Genomic DNA, 11,429 nt, shown 5'->3' on the forward strand with positions numbered 1-11,429 from the left:
GTAGCAGCACCACAGGACCCTCTGATACACACAAATGTTTTCCACCGGAATACAATCTCCGAGCTGCTGCCCAAACTCGTTTCTAGCTCTCACAGACCCTCCCGCACATCCCCATGTTTCATTAGGGCAGCACTTTATTTTACACATTGTGCCTAACTAAATTTAGCACAATGTACTGGGCTTTGCTACAATGTGTAATAAGTTGTACCTATAGGTTAGATACACAATGGATTCATATGTATTTGTAGTTTGCAGGTAAATAATGTAATAAGACAAAACTCTAACCCTAAACTTAAACTCCAACCTCAAGGGTCTGGTGTCCTATTACATTTAGTGATGCACGATAATGTCAATTTGAACCGATAACCGATAATTCCGCATGTCCCGATACCGATAACCGATAATGACACTGATAATTATGTATATATATTTGCACTTTGCAGTTCTGCCCAAAATGTATTAACTCTACCAAGCAATATACAAGTGTATAAATATAAGTCAAATAATGAGTTTTACTTGGGTCTCCTCCTTTTTCTAAAGCTGTTTTTTTACAGTTCATCATCTGAGCAGGTCTGACTCTGCTCCTCTGTGTCACATCTTATTAAAAAAAAGAAAAAGAAGAATATTACTACTGCTACTTCCTTCCTAGTATTTTTCTTTTTGTGGACATCATACTAATGAATTCTTATTTACAATCCTGGAACATAGACAGTATTACAGTATTTCACTGAGTCTAGAGGCGTCTCTGACATGAGAGAGACGTGATGCCAAATCTGTGACAGATTCTGACTAATAATACGATCCTACAGCACAAAAACCAGACTCTCTCCTGCACTGGCTCACTTATGCATTTGTGCCTCGTGTGGTAAAAAAAAACATGTGCAACGTAAAACCTCTCTTGTTCATAGCGCTTCATTATCGGGGCTATCGTGTTTATTTGATCAGAAATACAAAGATAATACATGGGTTTAACGGTGCGGTGCTAATGTTGAAGTGACTTCGATGTAAAAAGTCTAAAAGCTCTTCCTTCACGGAGAGCGCCTGCACAGCTGTTTCTCTGGAATACTCGTGGTGTTTTTCAGCTAAAGCCGTGCAGGAGTCGGCCGTGGAGAGCGTATATCTGCTGCTGTAAATGTGCTGTCCTGAGTCTGCAGCAGCTCCGGGCTGCAGGACATGTGGGGGCGGCAGTGCCGAGAGAAAGGCAGCGAGCTGGAGCCACAGATTCAATGTCATTTGAGCTTATAATTATCGGCCGAATTTTTTTTATCGGCTTTTTCAGGGATGGCGCCAAAATGCCGATAAATGCCGATAATTATCGGCAGCCGATATTATCGTGCATCCCTAATTACATTATGTACTTACAAAGTACTAATACAAGCTATTCCATTGTGTACGTACTATATAGGTACTAGTTGTTACAGATTGTTGCAGAGCACATTACATTGTACTAAATTTAGTTACAATGTATCAATGTAGTGTAAAATAAAGTCAGACCTTCGTTAGTTGTGTGTGTGTGTGTTTTTTGGGTCTTCAGGTAAACATCAGTCCACAAATTATATTATATCAATTATAACATCGACATTGCTTACACATGGACTTTGAAGAGCTTACTTGGTGATGATTACTCGTGGTCCTGGCTCCTCTTGACAAAGAGGTTGTCACGGGAGAGATCATCGCTGGATTCCTGGCTTCCAGCCTTTTTCTAAGTTTTCCTTTTTGCTTTCTTGCCCTGTCACTATTTTATGTAGGTGACTTGTAGGTGTAGTACTCAGGAAAACGGATGACTCCCGTCCATTGAATCCGTTTACTTCCCTTTTTCGGGTGGTACAAAATTGTATGAATCTAAGCAGTTGTACCTGCCTGAGTGTCTTTTGGAAAATGTAAAGGATTTGCTGTATCTTAGCTGTGTCAAAGCTCTTCAGGATCATTTCACTATGAGCCCTATTTTTTTTTTTTTTTTTTTTATATTTCCATCTTTGGGTCTTAATGCTTTTCATAAGAAATCTCATCCTGTCAGACGGCTTATCTTTCTATTGTTATTACTTTCTGGGAATGTCCCTCCCAATCCTGGGCCTGACAGCACAAGCTTCAGTACTCCTGATGACTTTAAATCTCCAACAGGTCTAGGTTTTATTCATCTAAATGTGCGGAGCATGTTGCCTAAAATGGACATGATTCGTATCTGGGCTATCTCAACTGAAGCCGATGTGATAGTCCTGTCAGAGACTTGGCTAAAAAAGCCTGTTGGGTCAAAGAGTTTTTCACTCCTTCTCCTGTGTTGTCCACTTCCTAATTAATTACCCAAACGTCGGACAACACCAAGCGTGTTCAACACTGGAAGAAGAGTTATTGACAAACAACGCTACACTACCAGCTAATAACACATACCAGCACAGATGACCCAGGATTCAGAAGATTAAATCACAAAGGTTTATTTCCCTAACAGGTCATCTAATACAGAGCTCTGCTTCCCTAGTTCCCTAACATCGAGTCTACCAGCTGTCCATTGCCATAGGAGACTGGATTTTTTACTAGGAAGCAGAGTATTTGTATCACATTAAACATTGGAATATTCATGAGCCTAAAACTAAATCTCATTGGTTCCATTGGCTCCAGTGCTTCTGCTGCATCACATAGTTCCGCCCTGCGACCCCCAATTTTATGTCTTCAATGGAATGTTTGCAACTGATAAGATCCTTCTGGAGGAAGGCAGTTGTTTATCTTACTTTTGGGGCACGGGGGTTTTGTGCTCACACACTTTGGTGTTCTGGTACTTTTCCGCTGTAACAGAGAACTGAGAATACTTCGCATACATTTTGTTAAGTCAAGCTAAACAGTAATAAGAATAAAAAACAGTATAAAACCTTGTATATATTTTATAATTCTTCAAGCCAGTGACAGATTCTGACATTTGCATACATGGTTATAATGTCTTCAGGACTGACCGACCAAAAAGGGCCGATGGCGTAGCCATATATGTAAAAACGAAGTTTACTGCAAGAGTTCTTGGGCCCGATCTTGTGCATCAAAACGGAGACGATAGCGTGACATTTTGCGCTCAGTCGGGGCGCACTTTGTGATCTTGCCACTCCAGACTTAGTGCATTTAAGTGGGTGGAGACACACATTTTCCTCCAACCAGATCGACTCCGCGTCCAGGAGAGTGGTTGTGTGGGAGTGGGGGGTGAACATGTGCTTTTGTTTTGCTTCGTGGTCACGCCGAGCGCGGCCGATCCGCGCCACAGCGGACGCTGTAGCTCTTTTTCTCTCGAGACGTGAACATGGTTTAGCTCACGATGGGGTAAATAAAGTTTTTAGTTTGACCTGTGAGAGCCTAAGGCTTAAGAAAGAACGCAAGACAGCGCAATGTAAACGAGGAAGTGAATGTCAGCCGTGTTTCCATCAGTGCAGTCGCCTCCTCTTGTGACGCCCCTTCACAGGTGGCGGAGGCGAATGGCACATACAGCGCCGCCACTCGGAAAATAATTCGCCAAGAGCCTGCGCCGCCCCGTGCGCCGCCACAAGATCTGGCCCCTTGTATCTCAGTCAATGACCAAGAATTTTGAATATTTAGCTTTGGATTTGGGGATCTGGGACTCCCTACATATCACTGTGGTTGGTTGCTATAGGGCACCTTCTGCTGAGAGTTATGCTCTTCCCTCCTTGATTCAGCTTTTGGCTTCCTTAAATGACAAAGAAGTTGTAGTAATTGGGGATCTAAATTGGAATTGGCTGAAACCCATTTCTGATGAATTCAAGTCCTATTGTGATTCTCCATATCTTTTTCAATTGGTGAGTGCTCCTGCAACACCAAATCTTAAAGGCCACAGAAAAATCAACATTGATAGACGTGATTTTAACAAATGCGCCATCCAAATACTCCTCGGCTGCTGTTTTTGCAAATGATATTAGTGACCACTGTGTCATTGCTACTTCAAAAAACCAAGGCACAAATCATTATAAAGCGAAATAGAAAACATTTTTCTGAAAAAGCTTTTTGTCATGATCTATCTGAATTTGATTGGCATCAAATGAACCAAATGAATGATGTTGAAACTGCCTGGAGCTTCTTCCATCGTGGATTTACAAAAATTCTAAACAGACATGCACCTATTCGACACTATAAAGTGAAAGGTCGTAATAATGGATGGTTCAGTTCTGATTTAAATGGACTGTTACATGAACGAAATTTAGCATGTTCAAAAGCCAGAAAATCAAATAATGCTACCGATTGGCTTTCTTTCAGGAAACTGCGAAACTCGTGTACAGTTGCTATAAGGAATGCTCATTTTATTAAACAGACTACAGAAAACCTAAACAACCCTGTAAAATTCTGGAAAACAATCAAATCTTTATCTGAGAGTAAGTCAGGTGTTGAGCTACCACCCACTATAGTGAAAAACTCTTGTAATATCACTGATGCAGATGAGATGCTTTCGTGTTTTAATGATCATTTTGTTGCTTCTGGGTCATTGTTTGATCCCACAAAGGTCCCACTAGATTCTCACTCCTCATCTGTGAGTGACAAAACCTCATCTCACAGTTTTTCTCTTTGTCTTCACAAGTTAAAAAAAAAAGGAGAAAAAAAGTATCAAAAGCCGTTAAGCTTCTAGATTCAACTAAATCGGCTGGTCCTGATGATCTTGAACCTTACTTTTTGAAACTTGCAGCAGATATTATTGCTCCACCACTAGCAAATCTGTTTAATTTGTCCTTGTCCACAAACAATATTCCGCAAATTTGGAAATGGGCTTACGTTGTACCATTGTTGAAGGGAGGTGATCCCTCTAATCTAAATAACTATCGTCCTATCTCGAAGCTCTCTGTCCTGGCCAAAGTTTTAGAATCTTTAGTCAGTGCCCGACTAAAAGAGTTCCTTACTGCATCTGATGTACTAAGTCCTTTGCAATCAGGATTCGAAAGCAGCATAGCACTACAACAGCAGCCATGAAAGTTTTGAATGACATAATGGAATCTTTAGATAAAAAGCAACATTGTGCCGCCCTCTTTGTTGAGCTCTCGAAAGCTTTCCACACAGTGAATCACTCGGTACTAAGCAAAAACTACAGAAAATTGGATTGTCAAGCCACACTGTTGGATGGTTTGAAAATTATCTGACAATGTGTAAAGGTCCAAAATAAAAAATCAAGTCCCTTAACAGTATCTTCCGATGTACCCCAGGGTTCGATCCTTGGGCCACTTCTTTTTATTATTTATATAAATGATTTAGACAATGCTGTCAAAAATGCAAATTATCACTTCTACGCAGATGATAGTTTTATATACATCTGCACCTTCAGCAGATCTTGCAATAACACAACTGCAAATTGGTTTTATGCTTTTTATCATTTAAAATTATTTTTAAATGCAGATAAGACAAAATACATGGTGTTCTCACACAGAAAATCATCTTCTCAGAGCGTGCCTCCCATCATTTCAAATGAGGGGCATCAAATCCAACTACTAACTGAATATATATCTTGGAATTTGAATTGATGATTATTTATCTTTTAAGCCCCATATTAAAAAACTGATACACCGATTAAAATTAAAACTCGGGTTCTACTTTCGTATTAAGTCTTGCTTATCATTTGAAGCCCAAAAGAAACTTGTGACTGCTACTTTTATGCCTGTTTTGGGCTATTGTGACGTTATATACACTGCTCACAAAAACTTAGGGCACACTCAAAAAACACATCCTAGATGTCAATCAATTCGATTTTTCGGATGAAAATCTTTATTCATAGTGTAGGGCAATGTGTTGAGAACAAAATAACATAAGAATGATAAATGGAAATCAAATTCTCAGCCCCTGGAGGTCTGGATCCAAAATTATAGTCAAAATCAAGGTGACAAATCAGGTCACTGGTTGATCCAAATTCTGTAGAAATTCCTCAAAACGAGTCTGTATCATCCTCAGTGGTGTGTGTGGCCTCCACGTGCCTGAATGCACTCCCTACAACGCCTGGGCATGCTCCTGATGAGACCACGGATGTCCTCCTGAGGGATCTCCTCCCAGACCTGGATTAGAGCATCAGTCAGCTCCTGGACAGTCTGTGGTGCGACGTGGCGTTGATGGATGGACCGAGACATGATGTCCCAGATTTAAGTCTGGGGAACGGGCAGGCCAGTCCAAAACATCAATACCTTCATCATGCAGGACCTGCTGACACACTCTTGCCACATGTGGCCTGGCATTATCAGGCATCAGAAGGAACCCAGGGCCCACAGCACCAGCATATGGTCTTACAATAGGTCTGAGGATCTCATCCCGGTCCCCAATGCCAGTCAGGGAACCTCTGGCTCGCACATGGAGGGCTGTGCGGCCCTCCAATGAAATGCCTCCCCAGACCATCACTGACCCACCACCAAACCGGTCATGCTGGATGATGTTGCAGCAGCAGAACGTTCTCCAGGGCGTCTCCAGACTCTGTCACGTCTGTCACATGTGCTCAGGGTGAACCTGCTCTCATCCGTGAAGAGCACAGGGCACCATTGGCCAATCTGCCAATCGCTGTGTTCTCGGGCAAATGCCAGTGCTTCTCCTGTTTCTCCGTGCACAAATGAGCAGATAGCGGTCCTGCTGCTGGGTTGTTGACCTCGGTCGCCCCCCCCAGGTCTCCTGGTGCACTGGCCTGTCTCCTGGTATCTCCTCCATGCTCTGGACACTGCGCTGGGAGACACAGCAAACCTTCTTGCCACAGCACGAATGGACGTGCCATTTTGGATGAGCATCACTCCCTGAGCAGCTTCTGTGGGTTGTAGATGCTCCTCATGATACCTCTAGTGGTGAGAACACTGGACAAATGCAAAAGTGTTCCAAAAATACGGTCCAAAGGATGAAGACAGGGAAATGGTCTGTGGTCACCACCTGCAAAACCATTCCTCTTTTGGGGTGATCTTGCTAAGTGCCTCTCATTTCCACCTGTTGTCTGTTTAATTTCCACAACACCAAGTGAAACTGATTCACAATAAGCGTGGCTTCATAACTGGACAGTCTGATATCCCAGAAATGTGACTGACTTGTAGTTACATTGTGTTTTTTGAGTGTGCCCTAAGTTTTTGTGAGCAGTGTAAATGAATGCCTCCACAGATTCTTTGCATGCTTTGGACACTGTGTATCATGGAGCTTTGCGCTTGTTATGGTAAACATTGAGACTATATCAAATGAAAACCGGAGAGAGGTCGTCATGAATCAAGCGTGCAGGTTTATTTGACATATGCATATGGAGAGACACCTTGCACAGGTCGTACAAAGACGCTCTGTCAGTCCAGAAGATAAGATAAGATAAACCTTTATTAATCTCACAAAGGAGAAATTCACTTGTTACAGTCGGCGTTACTTCACAGTCTTATTGTACAGTCTGACAGCAGTGGGGATGAAGGCTTTGCGGTAGCGCTCCGTCCTGCACTGTGGGTGTCTCAGTCTGCCACTGAGAGAGCTGCACAGCTCTTCTACAGTCCCGTGCAGTGGGTGGGAGGTGTTGTCCATGATGGAGGTGAGCTTGGCTAACACCCTCCTGTCCCTCACCTCCTCCACAGAGTCCAGGGGGCAGCCCAGGACGGAGCTGGCCCTCCTGACCAGCTTGTTCAGTCTGTTCTTGTCCCGCTCTGTGCTGCCCGGGGCCCAGCACACGGCAGCGTAGTGGAGAGCAGAGGCCACCACAGAGTCATAAAAAGTCCTGAGCAGAGGCCTGCTCACTCCGAAGGACCTCAGTCTCCTCAGAAGGTGGAGGCGACTTTGGCCCTTCTTGTACAGGGCGTTGGTGTTGTGGGACCAGTCCAGTTTATTGTTGAGGTGAACACCCAGGTACTTGAAACTGTCCACCTCCTCAATGTCCTCCCCCTGGATGTTCAGCGGTGTGTGCGGTAGTGGCTTCCTCGTGAAGTCGATCACCATCTCCTTCGTCTTACTGATGTTCAAGCACAGGTGGTTGCGCTCACACCAGTCCACAAAGTCTAGGATGACTGACCGGTACTCCAGGTCGTTCCCCTTAGACACACAGCCCACGATGGCGGAGTCGTGGGAGAACTTCTGGAGATGACAACTGTCCGTGTTGTATGTGAAGTCCGATGTGTAGATGGTGAAGAGAAACGGTGAGAGGACGGTGCCCTGTGGGGCCCCGGTGCTGCAGACGACCACCTCAGACTCACAGCTGCGCAGCCGCACATACTGTGGTCGGTCCGTGAGGTAGTCGATGGTCCATGCGGTGAGATGTTCATCCACTCCCGCGTCCTCCAGCTTCCCCTGCAGCAGCGCCGGCCTGATGGTGTTGAAGGCACTGGAGAAGTCAAAGAACATGACCCTCACAGCGTTCCCGGCGTGCTCCAGGTGCGTGAGCGCCCGCTCCCACAGGTAGATGACAGCGTCCTCCACTCCGATGTTGGGTCTGTAGGCAAACTGCAGCGGGTCAAGGGTGGGGCTCACCACAGAGCGGAGGTGGGTGAGGATGAGCCGCTCCATCGTCTTCATCAGGTGGGAGGTCAGGGCGACTGGTCTGTAGTGGGCCGGTTCCCTGGCGTGCGCTGTTTTAGGAACCGGGATCAGACAGGAGGTCTTCCACAGGACGGGGACCTTCTCCAGGCTGAGGCTCAGGTTGTAGATGTGGCAGAGGACCTCGGAGAGCTGGTCTGCGCAGGTCCTCAGCAGCCTGGGACTGATGCCATCTGGTCCTGCAGCTTTCCCCCGCTTCAGTCGCCTCAGCTCCCTCCTCACCTGGTCCGGTGTGATGGAGAGGGGGGAGTGAGGGGGGGACCGGTGTGGGGGTGGACTACCGGGGGTGGGGCAGGTGCTAGAGGAAGTCCGTATGGTGGAGGCTGGAGACGTGGGGGCAGGGGGGCTGGAGGCAGGTGAAGGTGGTCGGGGGAGGGGGGCAGTGTCCACTGTGCTGGAGACGCGTGAAGAGGAGGGTGTGGGGGGAGAATCAAACCGGTTAAAATGTTCGTTGAATTCATCCGCCCCGCGCTGGTCTCCATCAGCTGTCCCTCTGGCACTCTGTCCAAAACCGGAGATGTTCTTCAGTCCCCTCCACACGTCCCGTGCGTTGCCCTGCGCCAGCTTCTGCTCCAGCTTCTCGCCATAGTCCTTCTTGGCCTTCCTGATCCTCCACTGGAGTTCGTGCTGGACTCTCCTCTGCTCCTCTCTATCCCCTGAGTTGAAAGCCCTTTTCTTTTTCTAGGAACCAGGACATGGTATTTATACAAACAGACTGTATAAGAACATACGATCAGAGTGGACCAATGGTGTGAATGATGATGTAATGGTCAAAGTAGTCTTACATTGTTGAGATACATAAGGCGCCATGGACAAGTAAACAATTGCCAATGGCCATGAGTGAGAGATAAGCTGGATGTGAGAGCACGAGTGAATGAGGACGGACATGATAAGAGGAATAAACAATTAATGGTTCAGATTTCTATAACACGCTTTATTACAAACATGAGGTCGTTGACTCATCACTGTGTCCTTTATGCCCGGGTGGGCTGGTCATCTTTGTTTTTTCGTAGATTGAAACATTGGTATCTTTTGGTCTATAAATGTATTGCTGGACTTGTCCCTCCGTATCTGCAGCAGCTCAGTGAGCTGAGGAGCAACAGCAGCTCCAGCCTGCGCTCTCAGGACCTTCTCCTGCTCTCTGTGCCCAGGGTGCAAACAGAACTGGGTAAAAAGGCCTTTAGATTTGCTGCTACAGAAGGAGTTTCAGTTCAAAGAACTTGTATGACTTCATAATTTTAAATCACCATTAAAAATCTAGAAACAAAGTCTTTTACATGTAGCTGTTTTATCTGAGTGTATTATCTTGATTTAAACTTTAAATTATGCAATGTTTATTTGTGATTATGTGTGTAAAATTGTAACTTGTATGTAAACCTGTCCCCCTGTATCTTTGTCAAGACACTCTTGAAAAAGAGATTTTTAATCTCAATGAGTTTTATCCTGGATAAATAAAGGACAAAATCTAAATAAATACTGTGTTAAATTCAGAGGTGGGTAGTACTCAACTACATTTAAGTACAAGTACTTGAGTAAATTAAAAAAGTAACTAGTGCCACTGTGAGTTAATCTTTAAGTGAAAAATCTTGATATATATAAAATAGATGTAATTTGTGTTTTGTTACTTGATTCTTCATAATGATTTCTTTTTATACAATTGTATTAGCCTGGCTATCGACGGACAAAATATCACAAGTTATACTGAGTCTGGGGATCATCTATTCATGTTCTGGTAGGAGAGGTATGGTTTACGAACGTCCATAGCCGATTATTGGGATGAATGTCTATCATAAGCGTCATAGCCAATCGAATCATCATATCATGACTGTAACGACGTGAGCGAGATGTATGGCCCAAATCTTTGGCCTGAGGATGCCCTTGTTCGGCGATTTTACGAGCCCTGTCGTGTTGGGGTTCCCCCGTCGTGTTGGGGTTCCCAACACGACGGGGCTCGTAAATTCCCAATAACTGATTTAAGGAGCCATTCGCAGTTTCACTGTACCGGCCGTGTGTACTTAGACTTGCATGGCTTAATCTTTGAGACAAGCATATGGCAGGGGATGAGCGTACACGTAATGGAACCGCGGTGGTGGTAAACTCATTTGGAACTATGGATATGTACGAGTCTTGTCCTATAACTGTCGTGGATTGCGGCTTGGGAACAGCGCTAGGATTAAGCTCGTTGTTTGATTGTTGACAATCAGGCCCCTGGTAATGTCTCCCATGGCAAACAGGTCCGAGGTGACGGGTCAGACGAAGAGCAATCCAAAAGACTCATATGGACAGTATTACATCAAGGACCAAGATGTCTGCCCATTGGGCCTTGCCGGGCACAGCCCGAAGGGACAACGTGGGCCCGCCCTCCTGTGGACCCACCACCCGCAGAGGGATCTGTAGGGGTCGGGTGCGGAGAGGACTGGGTGGCAGTCATAGGCAGGTGCCTCGACGACCTGGTCCGCATGCGCAGCTTCTGGCGTTCGGGACATGGAACGTCACCTCGCTGGGGGGGAAGGAGCCTGAGCTTGTGCGGGAGGTTGAGAGATACCGGCTAGATATAGTCGGGCTCACCTCCACGCAGAGCTTGGGTTCCGGATCCCAAGTCCTGGAGAGAGGCTGGACTCTCCATTTTTCTGGAGTCGCCCGCGGGGAGAGGCGGCGGGCTGGGGTGGGTTTGCTCATATCCCCCCAGCTCAGCCGTCACGTGTTGGAGTTCACCCCGGTGGACGAGAGGGTCGCGTCCCTACGCCTCCGGGTTGGGGACAGGTCTCTCACCGTTGTCTCGGCCTACGGGCCCAACATCGGTGCAGAGTACCCGGCCTTCTTGGAGTCCCTGGGAGGGGTACTAGATAGTGTTCCGACTGGGGACTCAATTGCTCTACTGGGGGACTTCAACGCCCACGTGGGTAACGACAGTGAGACCTGGGAGGGGTGATTGG

The sequence above is a fragment of the Gobius niger genome, assembly GCF_951799975.1.
Source record: "Gobius niger genome assembly, chromosome: 18".
Lineage (NCBI taxonomy): Eukaryota > Metazoa > Chordata > Actinopteri > Gobiiformes > Gobiidae > Gobius > Gobius niger.